The 17,890-nt window shown below is 45.4% G+C and overlaps 1 protein-coding gene across 12 annotated transcripts in view; it reads left to right on the top strand.

Annotated features, from left to right (window-relative positions):
* TRERF1 (transcriptional regulating factor 1) overlaps positions 1-17,890 on the top strand; it is a 226,213-nt gene that overhangs the window by 38,997 nt on the left and 169,326 nt on the right. The window contains exon 1 of one of the 12 annotated variants that reach the window (XM_042986359.1): positions 6,077-7,007. The exons of the other annotated variants lie outside the window; for them this stretch is intronic. The gene's annotated coding sequence lies outside the window, so the exon portion shown is untranslated. Of the gene's footprint in view, positions 1-6,076; positions 7,008-17,890 lie in introns of those variants that run through there. 12 annotated transcript variants of the gene reach the window in all.

Here is a 17,890-nt window from a genome sequence, read left to right as displayed (position 1 = left end):
TAGGATCTGCTCAACTGTATTTCGGTTGTTGGATAGTTAGGTCATTTACCATCATTTGCTTTTTATTTTTTATTTTATTTTATTTTATTAAAAAAAATTTTTTTTAACATTTATTTATTTTTGAGACAGAGAGAGACAGAGCATGAACGGGGGAGGGTCAGAGAGAGGGAGACACAGAATCTGAAACAGGCTCCAGGCTCTGAGCTGTCAGCACAGAGCCCCACACGGGGCTCGAACTCACGGACCGCGAGATCATGACCTGAGCCGAAGTCGGACGCTTAACCGACTGAGCCACCCAGGCGCCCCCATCATTTGCTTTTTAAAATAATGATGCAATAGAGGCATGTGGGTGGCTCAGTCGGTTAAGCGTCCAACTTCAGCTCAGGCCACGATCTCGTGGTCCATGAGTTTGAGCCCTGCATGGGACTCTTTGCTGACAGCTCAGTGCCTGGAGCCTGCTTCGGATTCTGTGTCTCCCTTTCTCTCTGCCCCTCCCCACTCATGTTCTGTCTTTCTCTGTCTCTCAAAAATGAATAAATGTTAAAAAATTTTTAAAATAGTGCTGCAATAAATGTCTTTGTGCCAAAGCATTTTATCATATTTTATTTTATTTTTTGTTTATTAAAAAATTTTTTTTAATGTTTATTTATTTTTGAGAGACAGTGAGCAGAAGCCAGGAAGCCACCCAGGCACCCCAGCATTTTATTATATTTTAAAAGTATGGAATTGGAATTATCAAGAGTTGAAAATATTAATTAGTAGTGATTGTTTTCATGGATAGGTCGTGTACAAAAATAAACATAGACCTGTTCTCTCTCAGATTTTTTTTTTTTTTTTTTTAGTTTATTTGTTTCTGAGAGAGAGAGAGAAAATGCAAGCAGGGGAGGGGCAGAGAGGGAGAGAGGGAGAGAGAATCCCAAGCAGGCCTCAAACTCACAAACCATATCATGACCTGAGCTGAAATCAAGAGTCGAACACTTAACTGAGCCACCCAGGTGCCCCCCTCTCAGAAGGTTCTGAGAGAAGCTTTCCTTTATCAAAAGTGTTTTTATTTCTTTTTTTATTAAAAAAATTTTTTTTTGGTAATGTTTATTTTTGAGAGAGAGAGAGAGAGAGAGAGGCAGAGCACAAGCGGGGGAGAGGCAGAGAGAGAGGAAGACAGAATCTGAAGCGAGCTCCAGGCTCTGAGCTGTCAGCACAGAGCCCAATGCGGGGCTCAAGCCCACAAACCGTGAGATCATGACCTGAGCCGAAAGTGTTTTTATTTCTTTAATGGGACGCCTGGGTGGCTCAGTCGGTTAAGCATCCGACTTCGGCTCAGGTCATGATCTCACGGTTTGTGGGTTCGAGCCCTGCGTCGGGCTCTGTGCTGACCGCTCAGAGACTGGAGCCCCTTCAGATTCTGTCTCCCTCTCTCTCTGCCCCTCCCCCACTCGCATTTGTGTGTGTGTGTGTCTCTCTCTTAAAAATACTCATATAGGGATGGGGAGCCTGCTTGGGATTCTCTCTCTCCCTGTCTCTCTGCCCCACCCCCCACCCACCCTCCCCACATACATGTTGGCTCTCTCTCAAAAGAAAGAAATAAACTTAAAAAATTTTATCTCTATCTGCCTTATTAAAAGACAAGTAAAAGCATTCATATAGTGCTTACCATGCCGCAGACATTTTTTTACATGCTTTATAATACTAATTTTCATTCTCCTGAGAGCCTTAGGACACAGGTACTAATAAAGATAGTGGTTTTAAAGATGAAGAATCTGAGGCCTGAAAGGGTAGATAACTTGCCCAGGGTCACACAGATAACTTGTCCAAGATCACACAGCTTGTCAGTGGCAGAGCTGAACCACGAGTTCCTGCTCTAGAGCCCATGCTGTTAACTTCTAGAACCCTCTACTACCTGGAGCTGATTGTTCTAACTTATTCCTTCCTTTCTACCCATTTTAGCTTATTCCAGAGCTTCCCTGAGCCTTTTCTTAATTGGCCAGTTTTTTTTCCCCCCTCTGCAGTGTGGTTGCTGGGGGATGAGTGTGAACATGGGGGCAATGTGGGAGGAGAGGTGCCGTGGACAGAAGGTGCTGTGGGGACCGGGTCTGTGCCGACCAGGTCTGTGCCGTGGCAGCTCACTTTATAGGTTTTGACCAGGCAGAATCGCCTGGTGGCTCACCGCGAGTCTGCTGGTGATACTGGTGTGGAGGTAATGACGGGGAATTCTGCTTCTGCCTCTGGTTTCTCTGGCTCGTGTTAGCTGGGCCACTGCTTTCGCAGTTTACAGAGGAAGAGTAAGGTAATCCTTTTCTTCTCTCCCTTCTTCCAGTGCCACTTAACATCGGGGTAAGGAGTAAAGAGGTGCAGGGAGGGCTCCCTGCTGATGAGAGTATCAGGGCAGCTCCAGGGCTGCAGGGGTTGGAAAGATAAAGTGCTGATGCTTTAGACCTTAGGAACTGCAGGGTGTGGATGCTGCCTCTCTCTGGAGCTTTCTCCCTTTTCCCCCTATGGCTCCTTGCCCCTCTCTGCTTGTCCTTGTGTTTTCCTGGTACCCATTCCCCTCTTTGGTCTTTCTACTCATTATCTCCTCTTTTGGGTCTCTTATGGATTTGGGAGAGAGGTGGGTGTGGGGCTGGGCTGGTTTCCTTAAGGTTGTTGGCTTTGTAAGTTGCAGTGGTTGGTTAGTCAGAGAAAGCTTTGCAGGAGAGGTGGCTTTGAGCATATTTATTAAGTGGTATCAAAGGACATCTCTAGGAAGAATGACCAAGTGGCAGGGAATTGAAGGGGAACTTGCCCCTTCCCTGCTCACAGCCCTTCAGTGGCCACTTCCTTTGTCAGGGAAAAGCAATGTCCTTGAGGTGGTCTGGTGACACTCTGCTCCCTCCCCCACCTTGCTTATGTGACACTATCTTCTGTTCTCTTTTTCTCCCACTGTGCTCTAGCCACTCCTGGTTTCTTAGCTATTCCCTGGATGTACCTGGCGTGTTCTTGCCTCAGGGCCTTTGCATAAGCTGTCCTCTGTGCTTGGAATCCTCTTCCAGAACGTAGATACCACCTGCATTGTGTACTGTCTCCCCTGTCAAGTCTTACCTCAGATTTGTCTCATGGAGGCTTTCCTCACCACTGTATTCAACACCACACCCCAAATTTCCCATCCCCTTTAACATATTTTGCCTGAATTCTCCATCCCTTTTACCTGCTCTTTTTTTTTTCTTAAAAAAATTTTTTTTCACGTTTATTCATTTTTTTGAGAGACAGAGAGACAGAACATGAGCAGGGGAGGGTCAGAGAGAGAGAGGGAGAAACACAATTGAAAGCAGGCTCCAGGCTCTGAGCTGTCAGCACAGAGCCTGACGTGGGGGCTCGAACCCATGAACCGTGAGATCATGACCTGAGCTGAAGTCAGACATTTAACCGACTGAGCCACCCAGGCAGAGGGAGAGGGAAAGAGAATCTCCAGCAGGCCCCACAGCCAGCACAGAGCCTGACACAGGGCTCAGTCCCACGACTGTGAGATCACGACCTGAGCCGAAATCAAGAGTCAGATGCCGAAATCAAGAGTCAGACACTTAACCCTCTGAGCCCCTCAGGTGCCCTGAGTTTACTTGTTCTTTATTTTTACCTCCTCCCTCCTAGAATATGAGCCCCTAGAATATGTGTGTGTGTTCAGTGCAGCCCCTTAGCACCCAGCATAGCACCAGGCACATAGTAGGCACCCAGGAAATGTATATTGAATGCTGGGTCCTTCAGGGCTCTGTAGGGCCCCCAGCTCAGGAGACTTTTTATCACATCTTAGGATCTGGAAAGTCTTTGCCTGTAGGAATTTTTTTAATTAAGATTTTTATCATTGTCATCCCCTTCCCCCTTCTAGTTCATTTAAGACTGTTATGAAACAGAACTCATTATGCTTCAAAATCTGACAGAGCGAAGGCCCCAGGGAAAGCGAGAGGAGGCGGCAGTGGCGGGCATTTCCTTCCATTTTCCCCCTCCTTGGTTGTCTTGTGTGGTTGGTTCACTTCGGACGGCCTAAAGCCCACCGGGTCGAGGTGAGCAGGGGTTCCCACACCTCCTAGGGTCCAACCAACGGACGGTGTCTTGTCAGCCAGAGAAGAGAACGCTGCCTTCCTGCACTGAAGGGTTTCTCCAGTCTCCAGTCCTCAGGATGGAAGGGGAAAAGGTGGCAGGCTGGAGAGGAGGAGGGAGAGGAAGAAGTGAGGTGTATTTTGTATGGTTCCGTTGGAGAAAAAATGTCACAAGGAGAAAGTTGGAGTGTGGTCCTCCGTGGGTGTGACTTTTAGTTTTTACCTAAAATAATGAGGAGATCCCGTTCATTTGTTCAGCGGAGGTTATGACAGGCTTTGAAGGGTCCATGGGCCTGGGCTCTCGGTCACTCACTACTCATTCGGCTGCAGGAGGGACCCTACCAGGAGGCCTTGTGTGTAACCCTATGGCTCAGAGCCAGCGTGTTGAACTTCTCCTGGATCTGTGGGTTCCTGGGAAGTGGGAACACCTGCTGGGAATAATTAATGTGTGTGGGGGGTGGGGAAGGGGCTTAGACTCCTCCCAGCATTCTTTTGGAGACATTTCCCTAAATGAATCCACACTCCAACTTTTCAGTTGGGGAGGCCGTGTCCTCCCGACTTCAGCAGGCCAAGGCTTTGTTTGAGAGCCTCAACCCTGAATCCCCTTTTGACTTTTGTTTTTTCTCCTATGAACAAAGGAAGGGAGCTCAGAGAATATGGTTAGTTGACCCTTGAACAGTGGGGGGCGGGGGGGGGGTGTTTAGGGGCAGTCGAAAATCTGTGTGTAACTTTTGGCTCCCCCAAAACTTAACTCTTATAGCCTGCTGTTGTCAGGAAGCTTTACCAATAACGTAAACAGTTAACACATATTTTGAATGTTCTATGTATTGTATACTGTATTCTTAGAATAAAGTAAGCTAGAGAAAAGAAAATGTTGTGAAGAAAATCATAAAGAGAACATACATTTATAGGCCTGTACCGTATTTATCAGAAAACATCTGTGCGTAAGCAGACCTGCACAGTTCAAACCTGTGTTGCTCAAGGGTTAACTGTAATGTTCTTGGATCATCATAGGGATGGGCCCGTATAACAATTATTAATAGGTTGTCAGCATGCAGTGATGGAAGTTAAGATGTGGGGATCTGATAAAGGAGGCCCGGGGAGAGCTTCGGCTCTGGAGACCTGGGGTTTCACCCTCTACTACCCCCTCCACCCCAATCTTGGCATTTCATCTGCTAATAAAATACTAACACCCACTGATGTGAGTTTCACCTCCTTTCATTTCCTTTCTCCTGTCTTCTGCACTGGGGCCATAACAAGCTTCAAAAAGCCACCAGCCGAAGTATCAGCCTCTGAATAATCAAGTCTGCAGACCTAAAAATACGCGGTTGCATTATAATGCAGATGTACTGATAAATTAAGGGGAAAATAATTGTGCCTACAGTTGTTTACTGATGCATTGTCCCGACCAGAAGTTACATAGGAAGTAAATGAGATGATTTCACCCTCGTTGGTTCTGTAGCTTAGCTGTTTCAAATATAAGATTAAGGAGGTCAAAATCCTTCTTTGAGCCCCGCACGGGGATTATTACAGCATCTTGACTAGTTACCCAGACTTGACTCCTACTTCTGGCCTCAGATGGCCTGCCAAGCCCTTAGCGGCTGTCCTTCGCTGTAGCTCTGCTGTGTACATGGTTTGGTGTAATCCGTCTCCACTGTGGAAGAAACTGCTCAAGGCATATACCACCTACTGAGGGTGTCAGCAGCCCCGTTTTGATTTAAATATTGAAGAGTACATTTTCTGGGTACCTGGGTGGTTCAGTTGGTTAAGCATGCAGCTTCAGCTCAGGTCACGATCTCACGGTTTGTGGGTTCAAGCCCCACATCGGCTCTGTGCTGACAGCTCAGAGCCTGGAGCCTGCTTCAGGTTCTGTGTCTCCCTCTCTCTCTGCCCCTCCCCCCCGCTCATGCGCGCGCGCACACACACGCTCTGTCTCTGTCTCTCAAAAATAAATGTTAAGAAACAAAAGTATGTTTTCCATTTGTTGGCATCTGATATTATGTGCCCTGGGTAAATAAGGTCTTTGTTCTCATCTATGAGCTTGATTTGGACTTATTTGAAATCATTAATTCAACAAATATTGAATCTTCACTATATGTAGACACCAGGGTAGGCATTAAATCAAGGACTGGCAAGCTTTCTATAGAAGGTCAAGGAGTAAATATTTTCAGCTCTGTGGACCATGTCTCTGTCCCCTGTACTAAGTACACAGCCTTGCCATTGTAGCATAAAAGAAACCATAGACCACATGTAAATGGATGGGTGACTGTGTTCCTATCAGACTTAATTTACAAAACCAGGTGGTGGGATTTAGCAGCAGGCCATTTACTGACCCCTCATCTGACCCCTTCACTAAAGATGCAGCCATGAACAAAACAGACATGATCATGACCCTCAGGGAACTTTCATTTTTGCTGGGGATAATTCTTTGCTACTGTTAGTAGCTTGCTTTGAAACCACACCTGTTATAAAGAGTTGGCAAGTAGCTTTCAGGGGGCAATGGAAACCTAAGTAACTTTACTGAAAAACGGTTCTAGTGAACACTCAGTTCTATTTATATTGCCCTCCTGTGTCTGAGGGTACTGCGTGTACTTAATTTGGCATGTAGATACTATTTTTGAGTTGCCTTTTTTTCACTTAACATAATTTCACATGCATATTTCCATGGATCGGGCTGGGATTGTATAATTGTAGTGGCTACATAGTATTTCTTGCTGAGTTAAGGCATGCCATGTGCCTGGGTATAGTAGGTATTTGTGAGGTGTTTGTTTCCAGTTGCAGTAAAAACCCTTTCCAAGTTGAGAAGGAGCTAGTTTCTGCAGAGCCCCGGCTGGTGGGAAGTGTTGACTTGGGAGAACTCTGGGAGACTGGGCTATGGATGATGTCCTCATGCCAGCCTGCTGGGTGACGCTAAGCATCTTGTAGCCAGGGACCTGCCAGGTAAGTGTGCTGTCAGGGAAATGATGGATATAGCAGGGTGATCTTTTACTCAAGCACTGCACCCCCACTGCAGGGAAAGCATTTGTGTGCGGGGGGAACAGAACTTGGAATCGGTATAGCTTTGTGGGGGCAGTTGTGGAGGCAGAGGAGCTCTGTGCAAAGAAGACAAAAAGCCCAGGGGGCAAGGGTGGCAACAGGTGTCTGGAAAGGGCATGGGTTCTGGGGCCAGACCGTCCTTGATTTGCCTCTGACTCTTCATTTGCCCCTGTTTACCTCCTGTGGCTGGGCACTTCTTAGCCTTTCTGAGCCTCAGTTTTCTTTGCTACAAAATGGGGCTATAATATCCATTCCATAGAGATGTGAGGATCAGAGGAATACTCCAGTAGGCATGTAACCATGGTGCTTGGCGTGTGAGCATGCTATGTAAAGAAAGAAAGGATGGCTGGTGTTGTTTGGCGTGAAGCCAGTGGCTCACGTTAGGGTTGCAATTCACAGCAGTAGTCGTAGTTTTATTTATTATCATTATTGAGGAGGTACTGCGAATGATGCTGGACCAAGACTGGATTTCTCCTCCCTTCCCTCCCACCTCATCACTTCTACCCCCACCCCCTTGATAACTCAGCTGGGGAGGTCAGACCCCGACTCGCGAGCCCAGGCTTTTAATAAAATCAGATTGGAGCCTGACGATCAACTGGATAGTCCCAGTTACTCAGCTGTTCATGCATTCGTTCATTCGGCCCATACACAGAGGCCCCACTGTTGTACAGTGCGCCGTGGTGAAGAAAGCGGGCATGGCGATGGGCTTTAATCAAATAATCCCACAAATGTTTAATTATAGGCTGTGATAAGAGCCGTGAAAGAAAAGCACAGGGCTTTAGGTTGGGAGAGGATCTTTCTCGCTTTTTATGAGGCACTTAATTTCATTAGTAAGCGGGGAATACAACTCACAATGAGATTCCATTTTATCCCCACTTGATGGGCAAACGCTAAGGAGCGGTGCAGTGGCAAGCCCTGGAGAGAACATAGAGCTCTGGGGCCTCCTGTGCACTGGTGGTCGGAGCGTGAGCCGATGCAGCCACTTTGGAAAATAGTTTGGGACTGTCCTGTGAAGTTGTATGTGTACAGACCGTGTGGCCTGACGTGTCTACCCTAGGTGTGTAATAATCATGCGAGCACCAGGAGACGTGGACTAAGAATGTTCCTGGTAGCGCTGTTGATACTAGCCAAAAAAGACCCTCGAAATTCAAATGCTCATCAGCTGGAAAAGGAGTTTGTGGTCCTATAATGGGTTGTCATGCAGTGGCGACATAAACGAACAGCATCTTTGTACGACACGAGTGAATCTTAGTCATCTGAGGTTGAAGTTTGAAAAAAAAAAAAAAAAGACTCTGGGGGCGCCTGGGTGGCTCAGTCGGTTAAGCGTCCGACTTTGGCTTAGGTCATGATCTCATTCATGGTCCGTGAGTTCAAGCCCCGCGTCGGGCTCTGTGCTGACAGCTCAGAGCCTGGAGCCTGGATCCAGTGTCTCCCTTTCTCTCTGCACCTTCCCAACTCGCACTCTGTCTCTCTCTCTCTGAAAAATAAACATTAAAAAAGAAAAAGACTCTAGGAGCACCTGGGTGGGTTAGTTGGTTAAGCGTCCAACTCTTACGCTCAGGCCATGATCTCCCGATTTGTGAGTTTGAGCCCCATGTCGGGCTCTGTGCCAACAGCACAGAACCTGCTTGAGATTCTCGCTCTCTCCCTCTCTCTCTGCCCCTCCCCAGCTCGTGCTCGTGTGCTCTCTCAAAATGAATAAATAAACTTAAAAAAAAAATTAAAAAAAGACACCAAACATCCCATACAGCACAATACCTTTTGAATAAATTTTATTTTATTCTATTTAAAACAATTTTTTAATGTTGATTTATTTTTGATAGAACACAAGGGAGAGAGGAGAAGAGAGAGAGGGAGACAGAATCTGAAGCAGGCTCCAGGCTCTGAGCTGTCGGCACAGAGCCCGATGCGGGTCTCAAACCCACGGACCATGAGATCATGACTGAGCGGAAGTCGGTCGCCCAACCGGCTGAGCCACCCAGGTGCCCCTCTTTTGAATAAATTTTAAAGTCAACAAAATTTGAAAATACATTGTTTCGGGATGCAGATATATCTAACGAAATAATAAATGTAGGGTGGTGGGTTCGTGAAGGTTCCTAGGGTGGGGGAGACTCTCTTGAATGTGTTTGCCACAAGATCTGAGATCTACCTGAAGTGCAATGAGGAGAGAGGAGTGAGGGGCAGCCAGTGTGTGTTTTGAAGGCATAGTAGACTAAAATTTGTTACTGTTTTGGAAACCTTTTTTTTTTAAACCCAAATTATAAAATGTTGCCCGTCAGAGTAGTGACATTAGGTGCATGTGTGTGCATTTTATTTATTTATTTTTTATTACCACAAACGCCTTTTTTTGATGACCATAAAGGCAGATAGGATATGGGAAACTTGTGGCTGTGATATCTGCCGTTTCCTGCCTGTGCAAGTGGTGCCCGTGGATCTCAGCTCTGAAGGGGGCTGTGTTTGCAGCCAGCTGTGAGATTCCTTGTCACAGGGCCCCCCTTCACCAGGAAGGGACAGATGTGGCTGGGTGATGAGGCCTCAGTTGGGTTCCAGGTCTAACAGGCAGAACTAATTCAGAGATGAGTAAGAAGGGAACACTTTCTGGTTGTAGATTCAGACTCCGGTATGCATATTGAAACTCTTCCTCGCTTTCGCTTTTCTCAGTGATGGGCCCTGAGGCATCCTAATCTCATTGTGGAAGGACAGAGAGAGGAGTGGGTAGAGAGGACACCTTTTTGTATGAAAGTACCGGAGTTCGGGATGGGCTGGAAGAAGCCAAGATGTGTTCCTCCGGGGATGAATAGCTCATCTGGTGGGATGGTTGGAAAAGATGCTCATGTCAGGCTGCCTGACCCGAGGTGACAGTGGCGTAAGCACCTGCTAAATGAGCATGGCCCTCCCGGGCAGCAGGGATTAAAGGGGAAAGCTTGCAGAGGGAAGAGGAGTCCAGAGGATGGGACGTGGACGAAGGGGGATCGGGAAGCCAGATGGCATACAGTGACTGCTTGAGAGAACAGGGAGTGTCAAGTGCCTGAAAGGTTAACAGGCAGGGTTGTTCTGTGTGCTTCCAGAAAGTAAAGCTAGAGGTAGACGCTCCAGGAGGAGATACTTGGTCTTAGTGTAAGTCAGTGTTTTTCAAACTGCAATTTGCAACCCATGAGTGGGTTGGGCACTCAATTAAATGATTAAGACCAACAATTTAAAAAGATGAAGTAGGGGGCACCTGGGTGGCTCAGTTGGTTGAGTCTGACTGTGGCTCAGGTCATGATCTCACCGTTTGTGAGTTCGAGACCCCCCTCGGGATCGCTGCTGTCGGTGCAGATCCTGCTTCGGATCCTCTGTCCACCGCGCCCCCCCCCATCCCCTCCCTCAAAAATAAATAAACATTTTTTACAAAAGTATAATTTCTTTTTAGGGGTAAGGTGGAAAAGTGTGAAAGCCTTTGTCATGAGCTACAAGTTATTAATAGTCCTTACTATTTATGGAGCACTTACACTGTGCTAGGCACTTTGCTAAGTGCTTTACATACGTTTTCTCATTTAAATCTCAGGACAACTCTTTCAAGCAGATATTATTATTCACATCTTAGAGATGAGGCAGTCAAGTTCAGAGAAAGGAAGTGACTTTCCCAGGGTCATGAAGCATGTAAGAGGCTGAGTCTGGAATTGAACCCAGGTACAGGTCTTTCTCTGCATATAATGACTGCCATCTACTGTAGGAAGAAGCATTTTTGGAGCTTCCCCAAAGCTTGGAAAAGGACTGGAATGTGGGAAGTATTCGAGCAGAGGCTGGAAGGCCGCCTGTCAGGATCAGAGGAGGTAGGGGAATTGGATTGGATCATTACCATGGATCCCTGACTGTTTCCTCAGACCTTAAGTGGCGTAGCCCCCAGAATGCAACCTGTATCTAAGACCAGTTCCAACTCTTAGGTTTCTTTGATTCTTGATTGGAATGTGATTTAATTAATTTAGGTATAGACTTGTTTACAGGTGGGATTTTCTTTTAACAAGCTTTCTGATTTTTCTGTAATGAATGTACATTTATTTTATGATGTTAAAAGCTATTAAAAATAAAATGTTTTCTGGTTTTCTGTAATAAGCACAAATTGGTTTTATAAATTTAAAAAGTCATTAAAAAGAAAATACTGCAATGCAACAAAAACTTTAATTAACAATTCTTCCTGGCAGGGTGCCTGGGTGGCTCAGTCGGTTAAGCGTCCGACTTTGGCTCAGGTCATGATCTCACGGTTTGTGGGTTTGGGCCCCGCGTTGGGCTCTGTGCTGACAGCTCAGAGCCTGGAGCCTGCTTCGGATTCCGTGTCTCCCTCTCTCTCTCTGCCCCTCCCCCACTTTCACTTTGTCTCACTCTGTCTCTCAAAACTAAATAAATGTAAAAAAAAAATATTTCAAAGAAGAATTCTTCCTGGCAAGTTTGTGAAGATATCTGGCAGCTGGCCGTTCATCTTCTAATGTGGGCTGGAGAAGCTGTGTGTGGACCATGGGAGGAGATTGGTGGACAGGTTCTTTGCAAACTGTAGCTTCTTGTCAGTTGCCTGGACCAGCCCATGCTCCCCACACAAAACAGAATGACACAGGGACCATGGCTTGGGTCCCCTGTTTTCTCCTGATTGCACAGTGAAGCTTCCACTGATTTTACTTAAAGCTGGAAAGGATCTTAGAAGTCATCTCTGCTAACCTCCTCATTTTACAGAAAAGGAAACTAATGAGGGGATGTGAATTTGCTTTGCTCTTGACCCATCCCATGGAGAGCAGAATGGGACCAGCTTTCAGATGGGTTAAAGTATGTTGCTTCTTCAGGAAAGGGTGTCTTAGAGACTGGGTGAGGTTGGAGGGAGTAAAAAGCAAAGAAGTGGCTAACTTCAAACTCTGATTTCATAGGGGAGTTCCAAAGCAGAGGTGAAAGGAGTGGGATTTAGTTGAAAGAGCCTTGGTCTGGAAATTCAGGGACCTGAATTCTACTCCTAGCTTTAAAACTCTCAGTGTAATCTTGGGTGAGTCACTTGCCCATGGCCATTGGAGGACATTAATTCTTGTTCTTCATGTATTGCTTAGTCAACTCATGGTGGAAGTACTACCCCCAAGCAGAGCCAAGTCCTCAGGCTTATTTCCTTCCAGAGTCAATGGCCTAGTCTTCATGGAGTTGTCATTAGACATGGTCTGTAGACTCTGGGCCACAAGTATAGGAAACTCTTCAGCTTGGTGGGTGCCAGCCATTGGCGAACTTACAGTACAGTTGCTGCATGAGCATGGAGAACTATATCTCCTCTTTGAACAACTCCTCAAGTTCAGGGATTCTCGTTTTCTGAATCCCCATAGTACTAAGTAGGATGCTGAGGTTCTGTATATGTGTGTGTATATCTTGTGGGTAACATGGAGGTGGCGGCCAGGTCTCCCTTAAACAGTTTCTGTTACTCTTGCTCTGTTGATCGACCAGTCCCCTCATCTCCAAGTGGCACAGGCATGCAGGTTGAAACACGGCCATCTGATTGAAGAATTGATCTGTGTCGAGGAGCTCTGCGTTGGTGATGGGGTTGATTTGAAGTGGGTCACTGTGTGCCTAAGTAGGTGACCCGAGGGGAGGGGATGCCACCAGAGGGATGGGGAGTAGCAGAAGCTTCTTCCAGGCTTCCAGATTACCCAAGGAGATGGGGACAGTAAAGAAATCGCTCGGATCGTGGTGGATCGTGATCAGTTTCCAGAAACTTCTCAGAGGATCAGAAAGGAGCTGATAAATTTCTCTTGCGTGGTCCATCCAGGATAGGAGAGTCTCACTGGTTAGATGCGTTTTTTCCTTGACCTGGGATGTAATGCCGATGCAGTCAGGTAGCCTGACTGATGGCCTCAGCTGGGAGGAAAGGCAATTGTTGTGTTTGTTTTACTCTGTGTTATCAAGGCTAATAATATGAGCTTTAAGGCTTTATGACTTGATTAGCGGCATCAGCACTTGAAAGAGCTGGCTTAGGGCTGCTGTGGAAGGTTACAGGGAGAGTAATTAGATGGTAGTTGTGAAATGCACGGTGGTTTCCACTTACTAATGGCTTTGAGGAGGCCCTGTTGGCACTGAACCCCCATGGTGAATTTTTCAAAAAGAAAATGAGTTGGTTAGTTTGGGTGCTCTGCCGTAGACCCCAGGCAGCTCTCAGCTTTCCCTCTGCCTGTGGTTAATGCCCATAATCTGCAGCCCGGGAGCCCCCTAGAGCCTCACTCTCATCTAGCCCTTTGCTACTCAAAGCACGGTCCCTGGATCAGGGTCATCTTGCATCACCCGGGAGCTTCTTAGATGTACATGCAGAACCCACCGTTGCAGAATCGGGATCTGTATTTTTAACAAGATTCTCAGGTGATCTGGATGTCTTTTAACGTTTGAGAAGCACTGGGCTAGCACAGATGCCCCCTGAGGCTAGAGATTTGTGGCAATGTGGTTTTTATTGTGTAGTGCAGTAAACTGTTTAAACCCTAGTGCCACAGAATGATTCCAGCCTGGTGTCTTTAATTAGAACCTGGACTTGTGTGTGTGTGTGTGTGTGTGTGTGTGTGTGTGTGTCCCCGTCTGTGTATGTCCATTGTCACTTGTGGCATCAGCATAGGGTTGTGGTTTACGCCTCCCCGTGCTCCCACCCCCCTCAGCTCACCAAGTTCTTGGCACAGCTAGTCATTTCTTTGAATGTAAGTCTGGCATCATAGAATGTGGGGGGGGGGGTGGGGATGACCCAAACACCACTTTCTTCCTGTTACTCCCCTGCACAGGAGCCTGTGGTACCTCCTGTTACCTGCTGTGTCATATCTAAACCTCTCTCTGGGGTTCCTGCACCTCGGGGCCCAGGTTTATCTGTCCTCTTCCCTGGTCAGGCAGCATCCCACCCAATCCCATCAGTGCCCTGTGCTGATCCTCCTTGAGCCTGGCTTTGGGCCCCTTGTTTGAAGGGTCTTCCCAATCTTCTCCTGGTGGCCCAGTTATTTCTCTGTTCTCTGCACTCTTGGTTTGCTCTGCTGCAGTTTTGTGCTTGGTTATTCTGGGCTGCTTATTCTGGCCTTATTACTTGTGGGCTTGTCTGAACCCCTCACTCAGAAAACATACTTTTAGAGTGCAGGATCCTTGTATGCCAGGTGCCCCAGGCATCCAGCAGGTGCCTGATGAATGGACGCCTGTGGATTCCCTAATGCTATCTGCCAGGAGGCCGAGGATTTGGTGGATGGGGGGGGGGTGGGAGTGGTTAGCTGGGCTGCTGGCTTCACAGATGGGGTAGGGATGGGTGCCGGCTCTGAAAAGAAGCCTAGAAGGGATTGGAAGGGACTCCACTGAGGGGAGGTGGGGATTGGGCCCTTTGTCTACAGCCTTTCCCTGATGGTACTGGAGGTAGGCCGTGAGTACCTTGTGCTTCTGGATGGTTTATTGCAAACCTGTCCATTCTCTTTTTGCATGAATCTAGTGGTGAAGAAGATGATATGTTGAGGAGGGGTGAGGAGGACAGGTGCAGAAATTAGGAACCAGGCCACTTGGGTGTTGTTGTGCTAAGGTTTGGGGTGGAGGCTATATTTACTTTTTACAGTGATGGCGGTAGGATTTTTTCTATGTTTAGAAGCAGTTTATGGAATATGAGAGTGTATATCCTTAAAAAACACACACACAACAAACTGACGCGAGAACAGAATAAAATTGCAACAGATCAATTACCATAGAAGAAATAGAGAAAGTTATCAAAGAGCTGTGCCTTAAAATAGTCATAGGACCAGATGGGTTTCACAGGTGACATTTTTCAAATATTGAACGTGCAGGTGATTCTAATGCTGTTTAAATGGTTCTAGAGCAAAGAAATAAGGAAGGCTGAAATTCCTTTTGTGAACCCACTGTAGTAAAAGGTGGCAAAAGAACAGCATGTGCACACACAAGTACCAGGTGGTCTCAGTTTTGAATATCAATGCGAAATTCTCATATCAATTAGCAAATAGAATCTAGCAGCCCCCTGAAAGAGCTCCATAGGCATGTGGGTTTCAGACCAGGAATGCAAGGATGGGTTAATTTTAGGATTTCTGTGAATAAAATTCGCCACATTCAAGGGTCTAAGATGCCACGAAGGTTTATGAAAAATTAAGCACCTATTTCCAATAAAAACTTATAATGTAGGAGTAATTAAGTATCTATCTCCTCATTGTAAGAAAATACATCTTTTTCAAACTGGTAGCCACATTTTGTTTAGCATTGAAATGGTGGGTAATAGATGCACAGCACCATAATTATATAACCTTGTTTTGGGAGGATAAGCTGGTAAAATCAGATAAGAGAAGGAAATAAGAGGTATAAAAACAAGGAGGAGGAAGCAAGACTACAGACAATTAGAGAATTTGTTAAGGTTGAGTGCATAATTAATGCACAAAAATCAGTAGCTCTCCCTTAAAAACAATATCCTACAACAAAACGTGATGGAAGAAAATCTCCATTTATGTAAGCAAACAAAGAGATGAAATGTCTAGTTATAAGGTTAAAAAATTATATTTATATGTAACTTCAGTTATACATAGGGACATAAAATACTTAAACAGAAAGTTTTTATAGTCCTGGATAGAAAGAGTCAGGGTTATAATAAAAATATCACTCCTCCTATATATTTAAAATGGGATCACAATAGGGGTACCTGGGTGGCTCAGTCGGTTAAGCATCTGACTTCGGCTCAGGTCATGATCTGACGGTTTGTGAGTTCGAGACCTGCGTTGGGCTCTGTGCTGACAGCCCAGAGCCTGGAGCCTGCTTCGGATTCTGTGTCTCCCTCTCTCTCTGCCCCTCCCCCGCTTTCTCGCTCTCTCTCTCTCTCTCTCTCTCTCAAAAATAAATAAATGTTAAAATTTTTTTTAAAAAATGTGATCATAATAAAAATTACCAATAGGATTATTTTGGTAGTAGAAAATGTTATCCTAAATTTGCATGGAAAAATTAACATGCATGAAAATATGACAGTGAAAAAGAGAAGGATCTAGTTGCAGTGGGTATTAAACATTTTAAAAGCTTCAGTAATTAAGATAACTTGGCACTCAATAGACTGAACAAGCAATGGAACAGAATAGAGAGCCCCTAAATAAATAGGTGTGTGTGTGTGTGTGTGTGTGTGTGTGTGTGTGTGTGATTTGTTATAAAGGGAGCATTTCAGGTGTATGGGGAAAGGTAGTATCTAGATAGCTGTCTGTGGCAGGGGGAAGTGCGGAAAGTAGAATCCCTACTTTGTGCCTTGGATCAAAGTAAGTCTATCAAAAATAGGTCAGAGATTTTAATAATCAAAGTGTAAAAGCACTAGAAGAATCTTTCTATAGTCTTGAAGTAGAGACCTTCCCAAGTTTGACACCCATCCCAGACGACATAAAAGATTGCTAAAGTTGACAAAATAAAAACGAGAATTTTTGCATGAGGAAAACCTCATAAACAAACTCAAAAGATAGCTGATAATCTGAGGGAAAAAATGTTTGCAACATATATGATAAAAAGAGCTAGTTTTCTTAATATGTAAAGAGCTCTTAGAAATAAAGAAGAGCCGCTGACTTAATTGAATGGGCAAAGGACAGGAGCAGAAATTCACAGAAAGAGAAGGGTAGGTGACACTTTTTAAAAAATATTTATTTATTTTGAGAGAGAGAGAGAGAGAGAGGAGGGACAGAGAGAGAAGGAGGGAGAGAATCCCGAGCAGGCTCTTGTCATTGCAGAGCCCAACATGGGGCTCCATCTCACAAACTTCGGTCCAAAACCAAGAGTCGGACCCTTAACTGACTGAGCCACCCAGGTGCCCCGAAGGGTAGATGACTCTTAAAAAAGAAAAGGTGCAGAAACTCTTGTAATTAAACCTGTAAATCAGAACGACAGTAAAATGACATTTTTCATCTATCAGATTGGAAAAGATGAAAGTGTTTGATAATATACTGAGTTGGCCAGGGTGTGGGTACAACTGCTTTGGAACGCAGTTGGTGATGTTTATCTAAATTATCAATGCCCATATCTCAGGGCCCTGCGGTTCCACTCCTAGGTATCTGCCCTAGAGAAACATTCACATACATGCACAGTGTTTATTGAACATTGTTGTCGTTGTGGGAAAGTGGAGACAACAAGGTGAACATCCATCAGTAAGATGGATAAATAAATATTTATTTATTTAGTGAGGGCTAAATAAAACTTGGGCTGTTCAGACCCTTAGAGGGCCAGTAAACGAACTTAGCAGTTGTGAGACCATGTGAAACAGTAGGAAATAGAGCATTGTACACAGTGTGGGCCAATATTTGGTGAGGCTTTTGTTTCAGTTTTACCTATTCACCAAGGGTGAACTGAGTCACAATATAATAATTTCATTTTGTGGGACTCAGTCCAGAAAGTTGGAAAAACACTGCAGGAGTGGTTAAAATCCCATATGATGAGAATAGTCCTTGGAAATGTAATGTGGAGTAAAAAAAGAGAGTTGCAGGGTGATACGTGCAAGGTGATGCCATTTTTGAAAAAGAGAATGGTATCATCTTTTTGACATTATCATGTTTTTGGTGGAATCGTATATATATATAAAATGGGCCTGAAAGATACGCAATGGGCTCCTGTCAGAGGTACCCTCTGGGGACTGGAGTCCAATTTGAAAGGCCTCAGCTTTAAGTTGCATGCTTGAATTTGTCCAAAGGAAAGTATGAATGCTTTAGCTGTTTACTTGAGTGATCAAAAATGTTTACATAGCAGAAGGATTTTCCAACTGAGCCATTAAATGCACAGGCACTTTTTCCCTTGGTTGTTTCTGCCTTTCTGTGACC

Source organism: Panthera tigris, chromosome B2 (genome assembly GCF_018350195.1).
Source record: "Panthera tigris isolate Pti1 chromosome B2, P.tigris_Pti1_mat1.1, whole genome shotgun sequence".
Taxonomy (NCBI): domain Eukaryota; kingdom Metazoa; phylum Chordata; class Mammalia; order Carnivora; family Felidae; genus Panthera; species Panthera tigris.
Note: the sequence above shows the minus strand (reverse complement) of the source record. Positions and strands in the feature narration are given on the sequence as shown.